The 23,453-nt window shown below is 47.0% G+C and overlaps 1 protein-coding gene across 8 annotated transcripts in view; it reads left to right on the forward strand.

The window, feature by feature from the left end:
- LOC118935932 (steryl-sulfatase) overlaps window positions 1–23,453 on the forward strand; it is a 461,597-nt gene that overhangs the window by 6,474 nt on the left and 431,670 nt on the right. Inside the window, exon 2 of one of the 8 annotated variants that reach the window (XM_036932584.2) lies at window positions 5,662–5,866. The exons of the other annotated variants lie outside the window; for them this stretch is intronic. The gene's annotated coding sequence lies outside the window, so the exon portion shown is untranslated. The remainder of the gene's footprint in view (window positions 1–5,661; window positions 5,867–23,453) is intronic. 8 annotated transcript variants of the gene reach the window in all.

Raw genomic sequence — 23,453 nt, forward strand, 5'->3', positions numbered from 1 at the left:
GCGCCTTTCACCATAGCTCTCCTCTCCCGGGACTCAGGATCCACCTGGAAGAACTCTGTCTCGGATTCAAGTGGGTGAAAACAAAGAACAGCTCCCCCCACCCTGCCTGCCCCATCCCCCTGTACAGCTCCTTGCTGGAGACAGCTGCTGTGCAGACGCCCATGAGGCTCCCCCTTCACCACCCCTTCTCCAGAGACTGCGCGGGGGACGGTGGCATGAGCCTGCCTCGCGCCATGCAGACCTGTTTCTGCAGTTGCCTGTCTGCCCTGCCTGCCTTCTGGGACCCACCCACGTCTGGTCCACCCGTATGTGTGGAGGGCGACAGGCAGCCCTGGGCTTGGCGTTGTCTGTGGCATCTGCAGGCAGGTGCCTGTAGGCGGTGGTCACACTCACTGCATCCTGAAGAGACGGGGTCTTCACTGAGCTCAGGGTCAGGATGGGCCTGGGTGGAACTCTCCCTGAAGACCCCCGGAAAGTAGAAAGCCCTGGGTTCCATCCCTGGAGCTTGGCTTCCCTCCCGCCACCTGCTCCCCCAGCCTGGTGGGCTCCGGAAGGGAGGCTTCCCATGGTGGCTGAGCTGGGGGCTTGTGGTATTGTTCCTCTGGGATGTGGCTGGTGTTGTGGGTGGCCTTGTTATTCTTGGCCTTCTTTGCAGTCAGAGAGCAGTCTGCCTCCCAGCGAGGACCTGGGCTTCCCCCTCATCCTGGTGGACAACTACAGGGTCCAGGACCCTGCTCTGGGACCATCCAGCTTGCAGGCTCCCGGCCCCACCCAGGCCTGGGGAGCCAGCATCTGACTTGCATCAGGTCCCCGGAGGCTGAGGCCACTGAGCCCCTCCTGGGGGTGTCCTGGAGACTTTCCAGGACCCTAAAGAGTTTTCCCTTTAGGGTCCCCTCGTGACACCCCTGATTGTGGAGTGGGGCTCATGAGAACCTCTGCCTGCGGTTGTTTTTATATTAAAGGGTAGGAAATAAGTAAGCCTTTCACCCAGCAGACGCTGCAAGTGAACTGCATGGTGGGCAGTCATGCTTCCTGTGCCGTCGCCGTTTGACTTGATTTCAGCATCATGCCATGTGCATGTAGGATTAGGTGTATTTACAGCTTATATTACTTAACTTTTAAACCAACCCTCACAAAATGAACAAAGGACGTTAAATAAATCCTACAAGAACAGTGAAACGCCACCCTCCAGCACTGCTTAAAGGTAGGCGTGCCCACGGCAGACTGTCTGGGGCACTTTAGAGCTCTCTCCCCAGACTCATGCGGGTGCCCACGGCCCTGCGTGCAGAGTCGTCTCTCCTGGGACCGCGTGGCTGCCTGACCTGGCACGGCCTGGCCGGGTGCTGTCTCTGACATGCACCTTGCACAATTCCGACTTCTGATGAAACCACTGGCTCCAGGGAAGGGCTCGGACCCTGTGTGGCATCTGAGACAAGCTGCCAGATTCCAGGTGGTGCCCACGTATGTCATTCAAGACAAGTGTCAGAAGTGCAAATTAAAGAATGATTTGTTGCTCATGGCTTTTTGTTTCAAAACAAGGGTAGTAAAATCCACCAGCCTTCCAAGGACTAGGCTATGTTCTCTACTTTATAACCAAGCTCAGCGACCTCACAGGGCAGGTGCTGCAATTACTCTAATACATAAATGAGCAAATGGAGCTCACAAGGACTTCATTACTGCACCTCAAGCCATACACCTGAGGAGGAGCAGCTGGACCCAGCCCTAAACTGGTTTTGCTCCCCCTAAGAGAACGAACAAACAGAACAATCTATTTTTATATTTTTCTATACGTTTTTATAAATTTCTTATATCATTAGTAGGTGATCTAAACTTTAACCTGAACAGATGACTAATATGCAAAGCAAAGGTATTCATGATTGTATAAAAAAAAAAAAAAAGGAAAAAATATTCTGGAAACCACACACATTTATATTATATATGTAAATGTAGTGTGATTTTAAGCAGAGTAAATTTATATAGGAAACTGTATAGAATGAGAATCGTAAGGACCTCAGATAGCAGATTTTAAGGATCGTAAGAGGAATGGGATGTGTGTATGTACACATGTATATGCATACAGACACGCACACACGTTTATGTTATATATGTAAACGTAGCATGATTTTAAGAACCTTGAGAAAATGTACATAAAATTTAAATGCACTTAACTTACATACATATATACACATATTTGTGTGTAAGAGATTATGTATGAATAACATGGGTATGCTTTTAAAAATCCTAAGGAAAAAGTCATTACATATCATTTAAACATACTTTATTTACTTATATACCTACATCATATATGTAAATATGCATGTGTATCTTTAATCAATCTAAGATGAACAGTTCTGTCTCTACAATGTGTATGTGTACACACATAATTACAGGCTGGAGACTGGCATGATAGGATAAGTGAAATAGATGGATCAAACAGGTACAATAAATGTATTTTGCTCTTTTATGGATACATTTCAGTTGAATATGTTGGCTGGCTGCTGTTCTAATAATGTATAAAGAATAACATTTAAAAAGCATATATTTCAACTCCATTTCCTAGGAACACTTAAACTATCTGAAAGAAACTCAGAGGCAATCAATTCCTGTGACTCCTTCCTTCTGGCATAGACCCAAATGCCATTTAAAACAAGGCAGTTTACTAGGAGACTTCTTTTGGGGTTTAATAATAAAGCTGCAGCTTCAAACCCCAGAATGCCTTCTATCCAGAAGAAGCCCAGGATTAGCTGTGCTAGCAAACAGGAATGTGCATGATCTGCTGAATAACCAAAAAGCACCTGTCCTGAAAGTGCTGGAACTTGCGCACCCTCCTTCTTTGTTTGCCCCCACCCCACCCCACCCCCCATCTACCTCTGTGCAGCATACAGAGGAAGAATTCTGTGTGCTGAGAACTTTCATTTTAATAGCCTGAGAGGGTCTCCAGGCCAATGGCATGAGACCACCTAGGAGGTCTTAGCACTTCTGGGCCTTAGGAAGGTGTGAACAGTTTGCTTGAGAAGAGCTGAGCTCATCCTGAATGTATACATGCCTGTGATAAATGCTGTGCCATTGTGGATAATACAGTAGGAGGACTGCCCAGTGCATTCTGGAGCTCCAGGCCCCCTTCCGTCCACGTGGCTAAGATAAGAACCCATCTGTGGGCACTGTATGGCTCCTATGCCAGTTGCCTGATTTGCATTGAGATGCTTGTTCCTTGATTCAAGGCTCTAATGAGTATGCGTGCTCTTAATGTTCAGTGTTGGGGAATGAATCTTTGCTTGCTAATCCCTGAATGACTGCACCATGCCCTAGGTCTGTGGGATTCCAGAATTTCCCACCAATAGTCTCCCCATTGGGCTCTTCCTCTGTAGGGTCCCAACTAAGAAGGCACACCTGGTTTTCCCTTTAGGGTCCCCTCGTGACGCCCCTGATTGTTAGCTTGGCTGGAGGGATGTCAAACACCAGCTGGGTTCCACCCTAGACGATTTCAAAAACACCTATGCCGATGACGTGACCATACAGCCCAGTGGTTTACATAGTTCTGTCAGGTGGAATCTTTTCACTTCCGTCACTCTAAAATTTGACAAAAAGAACATCTGTTTATGTGCCAGGCATCGTGCCCTGGGCCATCTTCTCTAATGCATAACCCTGCCTGGAATGCATTATTCTGTCTGCTGTGCAGAAGGGAAAGCCAACCCTCCGAGATTAAGGACTTCTCTGAGGTCACACAGATGGCTAGTGCCAGGGTCAGAACTGAAATTTATCTCATCTGACTCCAGAACCCCACCTCCCCCTTAGTAAAATAAACCGTTCTTAGGGAATATTATGGTAACAGCCCACCAAGTGGGAAGCCTCGGCTGGAATGCAAAGAAATGGGGCTCTGGAGGCACCTGCCATGAAGGTAGCTGCAGCCCTGGAGTCCCTGGGGCCCCATGAGGCTGTAGAAGGCTTCAGAAGGACAGAGGAGGGGTTTATGAAGTGGTTTCTCAGCATTTGCATTTCAGCCCCCCCACCAAGGGGCCGTGGGTGACTGCCTCCAGCCCAGCCCCTCAAGGAGGATTGGCGAGCATCCTTAGACAATTGAGGTCGGTGTCTGCACCTCTGGGGGCACCAGGGGCTGGCGCCAGGCTCCTGAGCCAGCTAGGCAGCCGTAGCTGCACTCCTGGGATCCCTCCAGCAAAGATGCTCCACCAGACGGGGGCCAGTGTGGAGACAGCCTTGCAGCCATCCGGACATCAGCTCAGTGAGACCTCTTGCAAGAGGGTGGCGGTGGGGGACTCCTGCAGAGAAGGCCCCGCCATCCATGTCTCAGGAGTTGTCAACAGGCCGGGTCAAGCAGTGTGGCTCCCAAGACCTTGTGAAGAAGCCAGGCAGAGGGAGGTCAGCCTCCAGGAAGCCTGGAGCCACCTCCTGATGTACCAGCGATGGGAGACCTCACTGTCCCTTTGGGTTCATCGTTCCCTGCACATGCCATGCCAGGGGGTCCAGCACAGCAGCTGGGGGTGAGGCAGAAGGTCACTGAGAAAGCCAAAGCCGCCCTCCGCAGGCCCTCCCTTCCACGGCCACGAAACCATGCCCGGGCTGCGGGGTGACTTCTCCAAATTAAACCCTCAGAGTTTTAGAATTGCAGTAGACATTTCATTTTGAGTTTAAAGGCATGCATTCTGGGACATGCTGGAATTTTGACCACTAGCTGGTGTAAAACCTGTCCAGTGCCCAAGTATTACAGAGACCCCAGGAAACCAAATGTAGCCTCTCTCAGATATCCAAGTCATGCTTATTCATGATGCCATTTTTTCAGGTTTCCGCGCATGCTGTCATCCCGGGTTATCATTAAGAATGGGAACTATGTTAGCACCTGCTACATTATGTATTAATTATTTGAATGCCTACCGAGAGCCACAGGCACATGAAATAATTAAAAATAAGCTATGTTTTATTTATAGATGTGCAAGAAAGAAAACAAAGACTCATAATTTGGCTCTATCTTTTTTTTCTTCTAAACAAAATGAAATGAATGACACGGGCACAATATTAAAAGAGAATTGCTGGAGTTATTTCTCCAGCGGTACAATTTCCCTCAAGACATGGGAGCGGATGCCCCCCCACACCCCCCGCTCATTCAGTCAGCGTCGAGGCGATGCCTGCATGCTTCCTGTCCACGAAGCTTCCTGGTGGCCTTGCCTATGGCCCAGCCTTTGTGGTTGACGAAGAATGAATTCCGTGGGGCTCCATGCGTACGTGCGTAGGTGTAAGTCATATAACAGGCCCCCAGGGCTTCCGTGCAGAGCTATCAAAAGAGCATTCCAACCATGACCGTCACTGTTAACCTCCATCTGAGTTCTTATCACTGGGAAAGCCCGGCTTCGTGTGTCTGCCTGTCCTACCATCAGAGGGTCCGCACTCTCCCTGTAAAGTGTGCCCCGGAGGGGGCAACCCCAGGGCCCAGTGCTCGGAGCCACTTTCACTCCTGTTTCCACTCAGGGTGCCTGCAGGTCCACATGGGCAGCAATCAGGCATTCAGGACTGGTCGTCATGTTTCCTACGGGGTGGTTACTCGGTTCAGGAGGTCAGGCTTTCCTCTGATTTAGATCTGAGGCACGTGGGGTGTGAGAGAAGCCCAGGTGGAGAAACATATGCAGTTAAATAACTTTCTTATGATAGATTCGCCAATTACACAGTGATGACGTCATGACCAATGATGGTCAGTATAACTTCCAGAGTTGTCCAAGAATTGCTCACATCCCAGAGCATGTGACTGGGGTGCTGTCCAGTGGAGTTATTTGAAAAGCTGCGTGACATCCTTGGAGCAAAGGCATGGTGTCTGTTTCCCATTGATTAGCCCCACCAGACAGCCTCCTAAGAACTGGTGAGTTGGATTCATTAATTTGCTTCTCTACTGCTAAAATATTGAGATAAATGATGACAGAAAATGTCTACTGGGAATGGTTACTCGAAAGGTGCTGCATCAAAGAACGCTGTTTCCTGCCCTTTCTGAAATAGCATGCAGGACAAGCGTTTATTAGATAATTGAGGAACTAAGTCTTGGCTGTGGGAGATGGAGTTTTGAACCATCTCCTGTGGGACTAAGGGAAGTTTGTACGTTTTGATCTGTCATGTTACATTTTTTAAAAATCTGTAAAACCACCTATACAAATACAAGTGTTCTCATTTGTTCATTTGCCCTGAAATAGAGATTTTTGGGGGAGAAGAAACTAATCGCCAAATAGTCTTTCTTTCTAGTTCAAGTGGTAGTTTGATAATACAAGCTTGGTAAAAAGAATTAACAAAGGGCTTAGAGTCAGGAAACCTAACAGCCGAGTCAATGAGCAGGTGCATTTTGCATTATACCTTCTTCAAAAAGGAAATTGATTCATGAGCCTTAATCAAAATATTAGAACCACTACTTCTGAGTTAGGTACCATGGATATAAATAAGGTGTATTTTCCATTACATGTATTCCATGACGGATGAGTGCTATTCTAAGCTTACTGCCATTGCTTTTCAGAAAAAAAGTAAATTTGAGAAGGAATTAATCACATGCAGTTCCATTCTCTGTCAAAGCTTTTTTTAAATTTTTGACATATTAATGTTCATTTTACATGTACAGATTCAAAATCTGTCATGAATGCCTTGGATGGGTGTTCTGAGAAACAGAAAGAGCATGCACTAGGTCACTGAATTTATCCTCCGGACCATAGAATCGAACATTTCTTAACAGGCTGTGATGGCTTTTGTTTAGGATGGGGTGTTTGTTACCCGAGTGACTGTGTTTGCTGTCTAAGCCACCATCACAAAGGAGCTGTGTTAAGGAAGGAGTGCGTCGTTCAGAAATCAACTACTCCATTCCGAAAATGTACACTGACTATCAAAGTGACCATGCAAGACAGTTCAGGCTTTGTCGTGAATGCCACACAAAATTTACCAACTTTGAATCAACACACATGTATGATTTCTTTTTTTCCAAAAAAAAAAAAGAGGTGCTAGGAAATGTATGTCATTCCTCTTAGGATCGCATGAGTGAACGATCCTAATTAGTTAAGACCTTCTTGCTTATACTACTTCTTATCTGGGTACCATCTGTCATGTACACATCGATTCTGCCCTCTGGAACCCTTGTCAACTGAATCAGAGGGCTGTCTGAAAGGATGGTCAGTGAAGATGATATCACTAAAACTGGTGAAAATATTTTATTGAAAGATTTTACGGTCCTTCACTATAGGCAGTCTTTGTCTCACTAAGCTGATAGAAATGAACCCTATGAATGGGTATTTACAGTGACATCAGTATTTACCAACTGAGAAGTTTCCCCATGTTCATTTATAATGAGATGATCATGTAGCAACTGATGGTATCAGGATCCAGAAATGTAAAAAAAAAAAAAAAGAGAGAGAGATAAAGCCTCCTTCTATTTGCATTGAAAACCTAAACAGTAATCATCGCCGGGCATCCTTTAAAAGGCTGAATGCAACAGGCGTGAAAAGTCTGTGGCTTAAAAAATACTAAGACATGTTCTTCAGACCAGTTTCCATCTGCGTGGCTTTGTGTCTTGTCCTCTTATTAACATTCCTGCCTCATTTGCAAATTAACCCTGTAAAACTCCATCACCGAGTCAACAAGCCCTTACCTGTCACCTCTGAGATCCAGGTAATAAAAGATGTAGCAATGATGAAACACGTCCAGTCTCAGCTCCGAGGTTGTCCAAGACGGTGTGAATACTGCAGGGGACAATGTTGGTACTAATTAAATGGTTACCGTGAGGAGGAAGTACACGGTAAAGATGCAGTGCTGGGCTTGTTCGGGGCAGCACCTTTGACTTTTAACCCTGATAGAAAACCCGGAGGTAAGACTGCAGGGAATGCGGGTCTGGTGGTCCTCTGCGGTGGGTCCAGGATTGGGGGACGTCGTGCACAGAGGTAGATGGATGGGATGCTCTCTTTTACTATTAATCTGTCTCCCCCCGTGCTTCCAGCTTCTGCACTTCACAGTGCATCGACCTGTCCATTAGAGGATGTTCAGACTGTAGCCTCTGATGCCAGTACTCTAGGTAACCCCCCTCTCAAAATGCCTCCAGCTGTTACCCAATGTCCCTTCAGCTCCACTGACCTAGAAACAGCTTTTAAAATGCCAGAGGTGGAGCTTTGACCCAAAGCAGGGTTGCTCCACCTGGGAACCTGCCTTCTTGACGGCTTCTTTCCAAGTGCCGCCTGCCGAGTTCCGGATCCCCAGCGCTCCAGGCACAACAAGAAGAAACAAGAAGAGATAGGAAACCAAGTTTTGGGGGAACTTATTTAGCAACACCACAAACGAACATAAATCTGACATAAAGTTGAACTGTCTTTATTCCTCCCACAGAATGCAAATGGTCCTTTTGCTTCACTGAGCACCTGTCAATAGATGTGACTCCAGGTCATTTTCCAAAACTTTGCTCAAGGTGTTGTGGATGGCATGAGGTAGTGGCCATTACCTTCATGTATGTGCATGTTCATATATTTATATAGAGAATGTATGTTATGCATTGGGTTATATACAAATATGTGAAACAGTATTTAAATATATAAAATATATACTTCATTATATAAAATGTACCTATTTACATATATAGAAAAAATATCTATTTTTAATATATATCCCATGTATATACATATACACACACACAAATATATTTTATACATATTGCCAGTTATATTGAATGGCAAGTATGTACATATATTCCAGCTTTACTGAAATACAATTGACATAGAACATGGGGTATGTTTCAAGTGTAGAGCACAAAGGTGTGATAAACCTACGTATTGCGAAGGGTTCGCCACAGTGGATTGACACCCATCACCTCACATAGTTACCCATTTTTGTCTGAATGTCTCATGGTGTGTGTGATAGAATGACTGTTGCATAGAAAATGACAGTGCCCAAAACTGACCTGCACACAGCTAAACTTCCAAGTGGTCTTTGAAGGCATTTAATACATTATTTTCAACTCAAAAACCCATTACCCTCTATCATCCGAAATGTTTTGAATTTTGAAACAGCCATGGCCCCAGCAAATGGGGCATGGTTCGTTTTCAGTGACTTTGCACGCTGGGTTGGCCATGCCGTGTGGACCTTTTTGCGTGTTGGGTATCATCATGTTGCTCGCATAAGCCCTCAGAGGTGGCGTGGAGCATTTAGAGCCTCGTTCCTTTTCTGCAGCATCCAAGAAACCTGATATTCAGCCAGAACAGCTGGGCAGAATGGCTGTGCCTCTTGGTTGCTGTGCCCAGGGATAAGCAGCTTCTGACCCCAGAACCCCTGAGCCCAGGCATCTAAAAGGCAGACTGCCCCTTAATTCAAACCTCCTAGGGGTCATGATGGCCCCGCGTGGGTTTCCATGTTCTGGGAATACTAAACAGAGAAGCATGCATTTGCTTTAGAAAAGCAGCTATGTGATCCCATCCAAAACAAATGGCAAGTCCATGTTCGGTTCTTTAAGAAGAATGGAAAAGTGTTGTCTGGCAAGCCTGTGTGCATGAAGGAAAGGGTTTCTCAGCCTGAGCGTGACGGATATTTGGGACTGCGGGATTCTCTACAGGACAGGATCTGTACACTGTAGCATGTTTAAGCTGCATCCTCTGACACTACGGAGGAGACGCCAGTAGCACCCTTCTAGTTGTTGGGTGCTACAGACATTGCCAGGTATCACCTGGGCAGGGGGGCAAAGCCACCCCTGATTGACAACCACTGTCTAGGAAAAGCGTTTCAAAATTAATTAAGACTGAACTTTGTGTAAGAGCTGGATTCTCCCCCTTGGCACGACTGATCCTTGGGACCAGCTTATGCTCTGTTGTCAGGGACTGCCCTGTGCATTGTTAGATATTTACCAGCATCAGGAGCTTGCCCACAGGTTGTGACAGCCCAAAATGCCTCCAGATGTTGCCAAGTTTTCTCCTGGAATGTAGGGGCCACCCCAGGTGATAAACCCTGGTCCAGGCCAATACTGTAGTGTATACTGAGCCTTGTTATACAGGTACAAAAAATAAACCTGTTTTCTTTAGATAATGTCAGAGGGTCAAGATTGTTTTTGCTCCACCCTAGTGTCACACATCACATGGGTGACTCATCCAAAGGGATGTCGAAAGTCATTTGTGGGCATTCTGGGTCACAGCAAAGAATTGACATATCACAAGGCAGAGTCACCATCGCAGGCAACGCAAAATGGATTCCAGGAACTTCCAATCTGCAAATCAGTCCAAGGGACAAATTTGTTGACCAAGCAGGTGACAGTCACTGGTGGCTGTGGATGGAGGGCACACCACTCAGAAGGTTTTTGGCTGGACGTGACGGAAATGCAGCACCACCTCACTCAAACCCAGGAAGGCACGTTTTGGTTTGCATATGTGGGAAGTTCACAGAATCAAAGGGAAAACCACAGGACTCAAGACCAGTTTCCTCAAAGACAAGTTGAAAATCCTTTGTCGTCTGATTGATGTGACCCGTTGCTACTGTCTCTGGCTGGTGGAGGCAACCACTGTGTTTGAAAAGGGTCAGTTTTGGTTTCTGGTTAAATTCGGTAGTGTTCTTCTCAATACTTTATGTATATTTGGCAGCCAGTGTTGCATAGCAGACCAATACTATTGATTATCTCTTAGACTGATACCCGTGTATCTGTCCGTAATCACGTTGTCTGGGCATATGGTTTCACTGTGTCCTCTGCTCAGAGTCTTATGAGGCTGTATCAAAATGTTCACAGGGTTGTGTTCACCTCTGGAGCTTGGGACCCCTTCTGAGTTCATTCGAGATCTTGGCAAGATGTTATTCCTTCTGGTTGTAGAACTGAAGCCTTCCGTTTTTAGGGATCACACCTCCCTGCAGGCATCTCCCACCATGAGTGTTTCTGCAAGGTCCCCAGGGCACATCTCTTCTGCATGGAGTCTATTTTCAAGGGCTCACCTGATGAGGCCAGGCCCACCCACAGCAGTGTTCCTTCTGATTAACGCAAAGTCAGTTGATTAGGGGCCTCAATCACATATGCCACATCCCTTCATGTTTGCATATCCTATTGGTTAGAAACACGTCGCGGATCCCCCCACATGCAAGGGTATAATACCCTAGAGATGTGTGGGCACTAGAGGCAGGGGGTCATGGAAGCTGTCTTTAATTCTGACTACAACAGGGGCATTTTGTCAGTGGATGTGGGAGCCTAAATAGGATTTAGAGAATCAAATGACCTAGAGTCAGATATTTGGAGAAACCAGTATGTGAGGCCAGGTTGCCAATATTGATGCAAATGAGCTCCCTTGAACACCATTTCTTTACATTTGATGATAATAAAATGGGAAGTCCAGGAAGTGATTGCATATTGCATGGTGTAAGGCCAGGACCTCCTCTTACTCATCAAAGCCTTATCCTTGTGTTGCTCAGGAGCGTGTCTGGAGGCTGGCCACTCCTCTGAACACATGAGGCAGTCAGGAAATGTCCTTCTCCACAAGCAGGCTTGACAAGGTGTCTGGACAGCCCCTGCCTCCCTTCATGCAGGGGACCCCACTGATGTTGTTCCTCCATTATCCTGGCTGCTGGGTCAGCCTGCAACCTGTGTTCCATCCCGCCAGGCCTTGCAGCAGGAAACCCTCTCATCGATTGGGAATGAATACAGCAAGTCCTTGTGTCATTGTACACGTGTTGAAACGATGTCTGAGGTCCTTGGGCTGAATGGACGGTCCGCATCCTCCCCAGCTTGACCTAGCAAACCACTTCCACGCACAATGGGGTTTTGGCATTGGTCCAAATCTCAGTTGCACGCTGTTTATGTCATGCCAATGATATCAGAATGGTCGATATTATATTTTTAGAAATCCGCTTCAGCTTTGATGTCTCTTATTTTATTGGGGTGACATTCACAGAGCATGCAATTAGCCATTTGCAAGTGTGCAATTCAGAGACATGTGTGCATTCAGCCACTTGGATTGTTCCACTACTACCTCTGTCTAGTTCTAGAACTTTTTCGTCATTCCCTCCCTGCCAAAAAAAATCCCTATCCTTTAGCAGTTGCCTTCCCCCGGCCCCTGGTAACTACAAATCTACTTTCTGTCTGTGCATTCGTTTATTCTGTGCATGTCGTGTAAATGGAATCATGCACTATGTGACTTTTGTGACCAGCTTCTGTCCCTGAGCATCATGATTCCAAGGTCCACCTGTGTTGTAGCATCTCTCGGGCTCTCATTCCGCTTTATGGCTGTGTCCTACCCCGTGGCTTGGACAGACTGCCTTCTGTGTACCCGAGTGTCCGTGGGTGGACATGATGCTGGTTTCCACCTTTGGGCACGCGTGAGTCGAGCTCCTGTGAACGTGTGTGCCCATACCCACTTGTCTCCTTGCTTTTAGTTCTGCGGGGCACATGCTCGGAAGCAGAGTTGCTGGGTCACACGGTAATTCTATGTTGAACGTTTTGAGGAACCGCCATGCTGCTTACCACTGCGTGTTGTGATGCCTCTTTACTTTTGAGGTCCTTGTCTTAGCAGTTTTCTCTGCTCTGTCTGAGCAGCCCTGAGAGGCAAAATGACACTGCCTCCTGTCAGAACCTGTGTCGAGGAGGAACATGTTGTGAAATAGCCCTTGGCACAGCCACCGTTTATATTACTTGCATTTCTAGGACTTGTTTCTGTCTGCCCTGCAGCCCTTGGGAAAGGCAATAGCCAGGGCAGTTCCGGCTCTGGTGGAGTAAGAGAGAGGGGGTGTCCCAGAAACTGTCACCTGATACGCTGGGTCACATGGTTCCAGGGGCCTCCAGGCAGGCCCTCGGGGCGCCACCCAAACCTGTCCTAGGGCGGTTGCAGCTTGGCACCACCTGTGGGTAGCTCTTTCCCCAGGCTCGAGTGGCTGGTGACATTCCCAGAGCAGTGCAGCCATTCCAGGCGTCTCTGAGTTGGTGAGTTGGATTTGCCCCTCACCTGCAACTGCGCCATGCAGCCAGGAGCAAATAGCGTCCGCTGCGACCCATCCTTCACCCTGCTGTTCTTCAAGACGGGTCACTCACTGTCCTCTTGCCACCTGGCATCCTTGCTGTCCACCCCTGCTCCACCCTAGTACATCACCCATGCCTCGGTCTGCGGACACAGCGGGTGGTTCTGAGGTCTAGAGGATGGAGCTAGTGGCCCATCGCTTAGGAATATGCGCGCTCCAGTTATATCAGGAGCTGGCATGTTTGTGGTACTGGACTAATTTCTGTCTCTCTCGCAACACTCAGTTCCTCACCTGCAATAAATAACAGTTGGCAGGGCGCCGACAAGTTATGAATTAGGGGTTTTATGGCATAGAAGTGGCTGAGTGACTCATTACCAATGATTTCTAGCAAAAAGTGTGCTCTTGGCTACTGTGCAGCCATTCATTAGGAATGGAAACATGACGCAATGCTGTATGTGGAATTTATGTGATACCTAATTACATGTCTGATTAAATCCATCGGAGGAATCAATATGGTTACTCTTGGTAGCCATCTGTAAAGAATTCCATGCATTCCCAGTGACCTCTGAACATACAAGTGGACCATCTATTCCTCTGATTTGGGTTCAGGACGTGCACTTTATATTTGCATCTCATAACACACAAAAATACCCTTTGAGTCTAAGTACTTTTTCTCGGTTTAAATGGTGGCATCATTTTGCAGAGACTGGCATCATTTTGACCCATGCTAAGGACATTTTAGGGATAGTAGGAATCATTCCTGTGGCCCTTCTGTATTTTCTTACCAATGCTATGCTTGGTTATTCACCAGTTTGCTTGGGATGCTGCCAACAGTTAACTATAGTCATAGAAATACTTGTTTTTAAATAGGACTTTTAGAATTTCCTTTTTTAACCAAACCTGTAGCCTCGCAATGCACAAATCTGGTCTTGAAAGGATGTTTGCCTGTAGCATATAATTATATTCTCAACACCATCATCCCAGGCAGGAAATGCTTCTGGTTTTCCTGCAGAAATGCGCACTGACAGTTTTTCCTGGGATGTTACAGGAACAAAGGTGAATGGAACTCCTCCCAGTGCAGTTGAAAACCAGGGCTGATGTGTGACTGCTCCGTTCGTTACAGATGGGTTTAGGAGCAGGGCTTTTTCCATTCTCCGTGTGTAACCCAGTAATTATTGAATTTAAGTAAATTTGATCAGAATGAGTTAGGACGCAGCCCTGGCAGCCTTTCAGTGGTAAAAATAGGGTTTGATTTGAAAACATCCTCCTTTAGTGGAAATAATCTTGACGATATTGTTCTCTCTTTGGGTATCTTACTAAAAAAAGCACAACTTTGGAGTATCTGTGGGCTATCAGGGTGCTGGGCACTCATATTTAGATGGGGGACAGTGAAAAGCTGCTTCCTGCCCCCCAGAACTGCTTAGGACCCTCAAGCCCCCATGCCTCCAGTAAGGCACACTCCTCAGTGCCTAGGAAGCCTCCCATGTGCACCACTCGTGGCTGAAGGTGGCCCTGAGCCCCTAGCATGGACCCCTGTGCTGTCCCAATATTGTCTCAGTAGGTAAAGCTCTGTTCACTTCTCTCTCATATTTGTGTGCTCGCTGTGTGACCTCTGCACTGAGACTGCCTTCTCTTAGCCCTGGGAGTTCTCCATCCTGGCTGTGCTGCCCCCAGACCATGGGGAAGGCCCTCCCAGCCCCTTCCTCTTGGCTTGGTCTAGGAAACACCCTACCCACTCAGCAGACCCTTCGCACTGCCTCCAAATGAGGTGTGTGTGCAAGCGGCCACCATACGGGCCAGGCACCCAGCTGTGGCAACTGTCCACATCAGTTCCATACCGTGGCAGGGTTTCTCTTGAGCCCTGCGAGATGAGGGGCTAGAAGCCTGCAAGGGCATCGAGATACCAGTCAGTCCTCTGTGTTCACATTGGGCAGAAAGAGAGGAAAAGAGTAGTGCATGAGGTCCAGCCTCCTCCATCACTTCACCGGCCCACAGAACACGCTCTTCTAAATCCATATATTTGAAGTCAGGCTGTTCTTTTTTTTCTTTAAAGAGTTCTGATGAATTACACACTTACAGCTTTTTTGAACGTATTTTCCATGTCATTTTGTTCACCCACTTGCCGAACTCTGTGGTTTTTTTGACATAGAGTTGTGCAGTCATCTCCATAAAACAGTTTGAGGACATTTTCCTCACCCTGGGGGGATCCTTGGAGCCCACTTCTGTTCATCCCCATTCTCCCTCTGTGCCTGAATAGGTCATTAAGTAGTCACATCTTCCTAGGTCTCACCCTGTTTCTTTGAACCCAGGGCACCGGGCTGTTGCCCCGGGACCTCTGGCAGTGTCCTGATTGCATCAGTCTAGGACATGTCCCTGTCATCATTGTCCTACAGGGCCCAGAATGAAATTGCTGAGCCATAAGGAAACAAAACCTGTGTGTTCTGTAAATCCCTGTGACCGTCCCCGTTTGGAATGCCTGTCTTTCATCCACCTTGGGACTAAGCCCTGTGACCCTGCTGCTGATTTTCCCTTCTTCCCCTCATTAGGGTCATTGCCTATACTTCGACCCTTAGGACTGATTTCCCCTAGAAGCCAGTCACCATCTCTCCATCAGACTATCATCGCTTGTATATCTCAGCCTGCTCTCATTTGACCAAATGTGTAATTATTGCAAAAGATGCTGCTAACTAGCAGGTGTAAGGGAAGTGCACGGGATAGAGGCAGATTGCATTGTAAATAAGAACCAGAACTTTAAACCTGGACACGGAAGTGTGCTGGGGCAGGATTTGGTCCAGACAATGAGCAATGGGTTCTTACCTCCAGATAAGAAAATTGGCACAGAGGCCTGATCTATTGGTAATCTGGGACTTCAGATACCTGGACATCTGCTGGACATCTCACCCCAGCTGAAAGCTTAATATGTGATAAACTCTTATTTCTGGAAACTTCATCTGGCAGATAAAATATTGTTCTGAAATTGACCGTGATAAATGAGAAGTTGGTCGTTGAATTACAAACAGTAGGAATCTTGGGAGGAAGTGACCAGTCTTTTAAAATCTGTCATAGTGAATGACTGACACGGTTGAGCATGTGCCCTGGCATATATATACAGGTGTTCAGATAAAAATGCAGGTGTCAATAGAAATGCCATTTGACCCAGGAATTTCACTCGTAGGAATTTATCCAGTTTAAAACAGACATATTCACCCCTATGTTTATTGCAGTGTTATTTACAATAGCCAAGAAATGGAAGCAATGTAAGTGTCCATCAGTAGATGAATGGATAAAGAAGAGGTGGTACATGTACACAATGGAATATTATTCAGCCATAAGAAGAAAACAAATCCTACCATTTGCAACAACACGGACGGAGCTAGAGGGTATTTTGCAAAGTGAAATAAGGCCGGTGGAGAAAGCCAAGTACCAAATGATTTCACTCATCTGTGGAGTATAAGAACAAAGGAAAAACTGAAGGAACAAAACAGCAGCAGAATCACAGAACCCAAGAATGAACTAACAGTTACCAAAGGGAAAGGGACTGGGGAGGATGGGTGGGAAGGGAGGGATAAGGGGGAAAAGGGGCATTACAATCCGCACACATAATGTGGCAGCAGGGGGGACATGGGGAAGGCAGTATATACAGAGAAGACAAGTAGTGATTCTATAGCATCTTACTGTGCTGATGTACAGTGACTGTAATGGGGTATGTAGTGGGAACTTGATAATAGGAGGGTCTAGTAACCATAATGTTGCTCATGTAATTGTACATTAATAATATCAAAAAAAAATGCAAGTGTCATCATCCGGCCAGGCGTGCAGGAGAAGGAATGGCTGCAGTATTAAGATGTCCCCCAGCAGGAAGTCTGCCTTCACAGTCCCAGAGCGGTAAGGAATCCCATGGACAAGGGAAAGTGTGAAGCATTTAGAGAATGCAGCGGGACCACGGATAGAGGGTGTCCCTTGACAGAACCCAGGCTTGGAAAGGGAATATTTGGGAGGGTGAGGAAGGAGAGAGAGCCTTGAAATGAGAGGTTTGCTTTTCTAAGGTCAGACCCAAGCCCCAAACAAATGGATGGAAACACTGCCTCTGTGCCGTGGCTCCCATGTCGACCCAGATTCCGATTCCATGCCCTTTGATGGGATCACATGCCCTCTGCATCAGACGCAGCCCCCTCGGAGCTAAGCCACCCATTTCCACCGTGTCGATATTTTTAAAGGCCTGATACTGCCTTGCCCCACCTGACATTAGCAGATAACATTCTGTCCTGTTGCTTCGTGTCTGTAACCTCAGACTGTGCTGAAGCATTTCTTCCATACAATCGCGTGCAAATGCTTGTTGATTCCAAAGAGTATGTGGCCCCACGTCCTCTGCTGTGTCTTCTGTGTTCCTTCTTGATTGATTTACAGACCTGAAGTGAGCCTCCTTTTGCACCCCCCTGCGTTCCAAGCCCACCCTCCTAGAATCCTACTGCCCACCGCTGTTCCTCACACTCTGAGCGGGAGACTTTTTCCCTGAAAACTCTACTCAGACAAGCAGACTGATTCACTGGCAGGCCCGCAGATATTCCGTGCACATGTTGGTCTCTACCTACATCTGCCTTGCTTGGCCTCTTCTATAAATGTCAGGTTCCCCTTCCGCAAAATGGGAGGGATTCATACATTACAGAAAATACAGTATGCATATCAGTGACATTTATTTACAGCAGTTAGATAATGCCCATCCGCCTGGTCAGCCTTAGTAGTTGATGATTTAGTATTTTGTTGTCTGTTTCCTCGGACATGAGCTCCCACAGGTAGTTCTACAGCCTCCCTGGCCTCATTTTCTAGGCAACTCAAAATCTACCTGTTTTGTCTCTGTGCCAGTCATTCGCCTACATCCTACGTTGTGGCTCATTTCTCCTGGAGGGCCTTCCTCATCTTGCTTTCAAAAGTCTTGCTGTCGGCCCTCTGATGCTTGCAAAATCTATTTGCATTTGCCTCCAAGCCTCGCGTTTCCCAGGTCCTCACTGTAACCCCTCCTTCCAGGGTGCCAGCTTGGAGCACCTTCAGCCCTCCGGCCGCTGCCTGCACCCCATTCCCCTCCAAACACTCGCCACACTCAGCTTTCCCTCTTTTCCCATATCCTTCCTCCCCTTTGAAGATACCCTTGACCACCTTCCCAATCCCACCTTCAACATGCAGCTTAGATCTTTTTGTTCTGAGAGGTGAACTAGAAGGGGCACTGCAAACCTGATCTAAGTGGAGGTTCGGGTGCCCTCCCACCTCCAGGGGTAAGACCACTGCTCCTTACCAATGCATGCCCGGTCAGCGATGCCCATTGAGGTGGCATGCATTCCAACTATTGCCCTTTACACACTGGGTCTTTATTATCTGAATGAAAAAAGTAAGCTCCCTGAAGAGAGAGTGCTGGCTTCTCATGGTCCCCTGTCTGTGACATGTATTCTCATTACATGATTTTGATGAATGAACCTCATAGGAATCGCAAACATGTCTTAGAATGCTTTTTGTCTCATCCTTCTTTCTGTCATTTGGAGATGATATTGGCATTTGTCGACCACTGCGAGCATGGGCGTTTGCCACATTTAGGTCAGAAGGGCTAAAGTCAATGTGTCGGCACTGCTACATTCATCTGGAGGCCTTACAGGACAATTATGGTCCTTGCCTTTTGCCGTGTCTAGAGGCACCTGCATTCCTAGCTCCCGGCCCCTTCCTCATTTCACCACAGCCCCTGGCTTTTCTTTGTGCACATCTTCTCTCACTCTCACCTGCCTGCCTCACTTTTATTAGTACTCATGGAGTAACACTGGGCCCACCCAGGTGATCCATGACAATCTCCCATCTCAAGGCCCTTAATGGATCACCCCTGCCAGCTCCCTTTTGCCTTGTAAGGTAACCCATTCACAGGCTCTCAGGATTAGGGTGCGGCCGTTACTGGGGGGCCTTATTCTGTGACACTTGGTTTCCATTGATAACCTTCCTAAAAATACACCTTGATCGGCGCTTTCTGTGGGCCTATTACTTAGCTTTTTATCTGTCTGGAAGTTCATTAATAAGACATTGCATTGCTTGCTAAAATGAAATTATTATTAGAGAAGCTGTAGTATTTATATGTCCACTGACAAGTAGTATGAACATAAACTTCCCTGCCATCCCATCCTGCTTTGATCTTACACAGTGGAGACTTTTTCTCAGATCAGTATACTTGAGCTGGTTCAGGGACATCTGCTGGGTACAGAGACAGATTTACTGTACAGAAAACAAAATTGTTCTGTCCACACAAAACTCTTAAAACCAAAATGCTCATTGTAACTGGGCACTAGCCAAAAAAAATACAAGTAAGTTTTCCCCCTTCCTTTTCTTTTTTTTTAGCCACCAGGGCTTCCATGCAGAGAGGAACTGTTGAATGACATTGCTTCTGCTATTTGTTCAGTAATCTTAATAAGTTGGGGGAAAGATTTTGCTGTAGGCACAGGGGAGGGAGTTTCAGCCTCTGTGGCCTCTCCTACCTGCCTGTTTCCATCGGGTGCCCCTGGGGCACCGCCTGGCTGCGTCCCCAGAGTCCGTGATTTTCCCTTCCCATTTGCCTCTGCCATTCTTCTCTTGAGCTAAACTGTTCTGCTTTCTCTTCCTTCCCTTCCTGACAGACGTGTCAAGGAAGCCAGAGTTAGCTGTGTCTATGCATGGCCCCTGGCTTCCTGCCTGCTCGCCTGGATGGCACAGGTGCTCCCATCCGAGTCTCTGGTCTCTGCAACTGGCTGGTGATGAAACTAGACAGGCCACTGTTCCCACTTATTAAAAGTCATTTCTTGGCAAACGTAAGAGCTGGGGATTAGTTGCCCTTTGCTGTTATGACTGGTCTTTGTGTCCAGGAGCCGGGGTCATTCACTCTGTGGGGCAAAGCGATATCGTGTCACCTGGCTAGCATGGAACTGGGGTTTGGAGACCTGGAATTCTGCAGCCTCCGTTGCTTCCTGTGTGATGTTGGGCAAGGCGCTCACCCTTCATGGTCTGCATCCTGTAAATCGAGGTCTTTTGATTTTAATTCCTGTGAAGCATTACTCAAACTCAGCAGAGTCAGGCCCAGTGGGTTGAGCCATGACACCATATTCTCCAAAGTTCCCAGGCTAACATTGGAGATCAAATGTCCAGAGCTTATGTCAGGTCCTAAAACCTAAAACCAGAGATTGACTTAATGACTGTTACTGCACTAGTTGTGGGGGGGTAGGGGTATCGATCCAGTTATTCGGTAATTTATAAAAGACTTCGCCGGGGAGAGCTGGCATGCTCCATAAATCCCCCCAGCTCCCCAAGACTAGTAATTTAACACTGAAAGCTAGTAATTGTGAATCTGCCTCTAAATCAAGATGTGAAACCCACATTCGAAAGTTGACAAACTGTCCTCAGAAGTGAGATGCCACTTGTCAGGAAGCCCAAAGCCAGGACTTTTCACTGCAGGCATGATTCCTAGTGTCATTGCTCAAGTGTACACCTGTTGAGAAGGGGACATTTAATGTCCGTCGGGGAAACCCTTCATGGTTTAGTAGGCAGGCCGAGCATGTGTGCTGACCAGGGACTATGGGACTGTCTTCCATGATAGTGTGACAAACCAAAGTGACGTTTAGCCACTTATGCTTTAAAAGTTGTACACACGTTCATTCATACTATCATGTTTAGCATAAAATGTTAAAACTATGAAGACCCATCTGCCAACTGTTAGATCTCAGGGTAAACCCAAATTCCAAGTGTTAGAGCTGTCTTCATGAAAATGACAGGAAATGTGGTGGGGTCAGGCCAAGAAAGGTTTGTGGGGAAGAATAGGAGGGACACGTTGCACTGAGGCAAGCCTCAGAATGGTGTTTTGTGCCATCATTTCAATCTCAGTCCTATTTCAGGCATGCAGGCCACTTTATAGCTGGACTCAAGTACTAAAAAATCCCGATATTTTCACCTGTGGATTGGAAGTTAAACCAGCTCCCAGTGACACGAGTGAGGCTGCACCCTGTGAAATGGGGAAGGACTGCACAGCCCCTGTGGCTTTTTCACTTTACGTAACCAATTAAAACCTTGCTCCTGGGAGAAAGGGGCTTCCATGAAGTGGGAATACAGCTGTGTGATTTGCTCTCATCATTCCAGATGTCCATACGCAGAATGACATCCTCACCCCCACTCCCCACTCTGATCACATTCCCAGTGTCTCCACCGTCCTGGGTTATACAAGCTCTCAGGGCACGCTGAATATGATAATGCACCCACAACTTCTTATCGGGAAGCTCTGGAAGCCAGATGTGTTTTTGAAATTCAGAGTGATGCATATTTTAGATAACACGCACCTTTGCCATGTCTCACCAGACACCTCAGCAGGTTGGGGGCAACACTTAATATGCCTGCAGAAAAAAAAACAAAAACGCATGCATATTCCTCCCAGGGGGACCTTTGGAGACTACAAGCCCTATAGTAAAGTATTTACATAGTAGTATGTTGGTGAATTAAATTGCGTGGTGATAGATGATGACTATGCTAGGTGCATCCTGTATCCAAGGAAAATACCAGAGGCAGCCAATTCAAAATAAATAAAATCCCTGTGATGTATGTTCATAATCTCTGGAGGCTGGATTCCCTGTGAGAAGAGGGCACTTCAGGGCCTGATTAGCTTCCCTGTCTTCCTTCCACTGGTAGATACAGACCGTTGCGGCCGTACCACTGTGATAGGCATTGTGACTTAATCCCTTTAGATGCTCATTAGTCACCGTGGGTACTGAGCACAGAGTATCAAATATGGGTCAAAGGGCTTCCATGCTGATATGGTCAAATCTGTTTTCTGTAAATAAAAGGTGTGGGCAAGAGAAAGGAACACATGATGATTCGGCTCTTTCCTGCCTCTCAAGGGAAATCTCCCCTTGTTCACATCCACGCCGGTGGTGTGTTAGCCTTGCCGAATAATGTCGTGGTAAAAGAGCACAAGAGGTGACCCTGCCGAGCGGTTCTCTGCTCCTTCAGCAGGAGGTTAAGGATCAATGTCGACAGCACATCACCCTGTTTCAACAAAAATCCAACCTGAAAAGCCACGCCGGAAGATTGATGACGGTTTCAAATGCCATCTCCGGGGGAACAATAACATTTCTGGGACACCGATTGAACCTAAGAAATGATTGCTGGAAGCTGAACTTCCACAAGGCAAGGTATCCCCATTTACAAAAATCTGTGGAACAGTAGTTTTGTTCTAATGGAGTGTTGTGAATATTACTAAGTGGGATTATGCTTCATATTTTAAAGTATGAGCAATGGCATTATACATGGAGGCATCGTTTCAAGGCACAGACTAGTTTTTGTCTAAATGTCAACGGCTCACAAAAAATCTTCAGTAAATTCAGACCCATCTTCTTGGCTTTCTTCTCACTTTTTTCAATTCACATATAGGACTCTATATCAGGGGTTGAAAAATTTTCCCGTAAAGGGCCTGATAGTAAACATTTTCAGCCTCTCGGGCCAGACAATCTTTGCTGAAGCTCCTCAGCCGTAACGCTGAACCGTGGAAGGAGCCACAAATTATAAGTAAGCGGATGGATCTGGCTGTGTCCCAGCGCACTGTATTTACACACACAGAAATACGAATTTCATATACTTCTCCCACACTGCAAAATACTCTTCCAACCATTTGAAAAATGTAAAATAAACATCCTTACTTGGGTCCAGAAAATGGATGGAGAGGGGGACAGTCCTGTAGGCAGGAGTTGGTGTCCCCAGCTGTCTTCAGAAAATATTTATTGAGAGCTTGCTTTGCTTGAACAAATGGCTCATGCCCTCAAAGTTCTTAAAGTCTGTGCGAAGGACAGATACCAAATAAAAATAGATCAAACAGATATGTTATTGCAAATAGTGATAACTGCTAGCAAAGGAGAAGATGCACTATGGTAGGTGACAGCAGGAGACGTCACTCGGAAGACTTCAATGCCCGTCCACGAATGCTTGCCTCGCCCTGACCGTGCTGTCCTAGTCAAGCAGGAGTATCTGGTGGCCTTTGTCACGGTCTTCCGGAAGATTCTGGCTTCGCAGAGGTAACATAAATGTGGAGCTGACCCACTACCCCTTTCTTTTCTAATGAAGGGTCACCTGTGGCCAAGGGGCGCCTCAATGAAGGGGAGCGCATGTTGCTAGAGGAAAGCTGCTGGGCACCAGAGGGCAGTGCCCTTGGAGTAGTGGGCAAGGGCAGGTGGCTTGTGATGTGGCACATTTTGAGGACGGTAGGGGTGGGGATTTTGCAATGGTCAAATGTGTTTCCTGGACCTTTGTGGTGATTCTAGTTGAATCACCAACCAAGCTGGAAACGCGTGGCCACGTGCGAAGGCTCATGGTTACACCGTTTGGTCCACCTGCTTCCCTGCTTCAACAACCTGCGGGGCAGAGCAAACTCCTTTCCTGCAGTGTGAGCACCTCCCCCTGGCGGAGGGCAGGGCGTGCGTGGTGGTGTCAGATGGGCTGAAGAAAGTGGTGTTGTGAAAGGCCTCAGAGGCGGGGAA

The sequence above is a fragment of the Manis pentadactyla genome, chromosome X, assembly GCF_030020395.1.
Source record: "Manis pentadactyla isolate mManPen7 chromosome X, mManPen7.hap1, whole genome shotgun sequence".
Lineage (NCBI taxonomy): Eukaryota > Metazoa > Chordata > Mammalia > Pholidota > Manidae > Manis > Manis pentadactyla.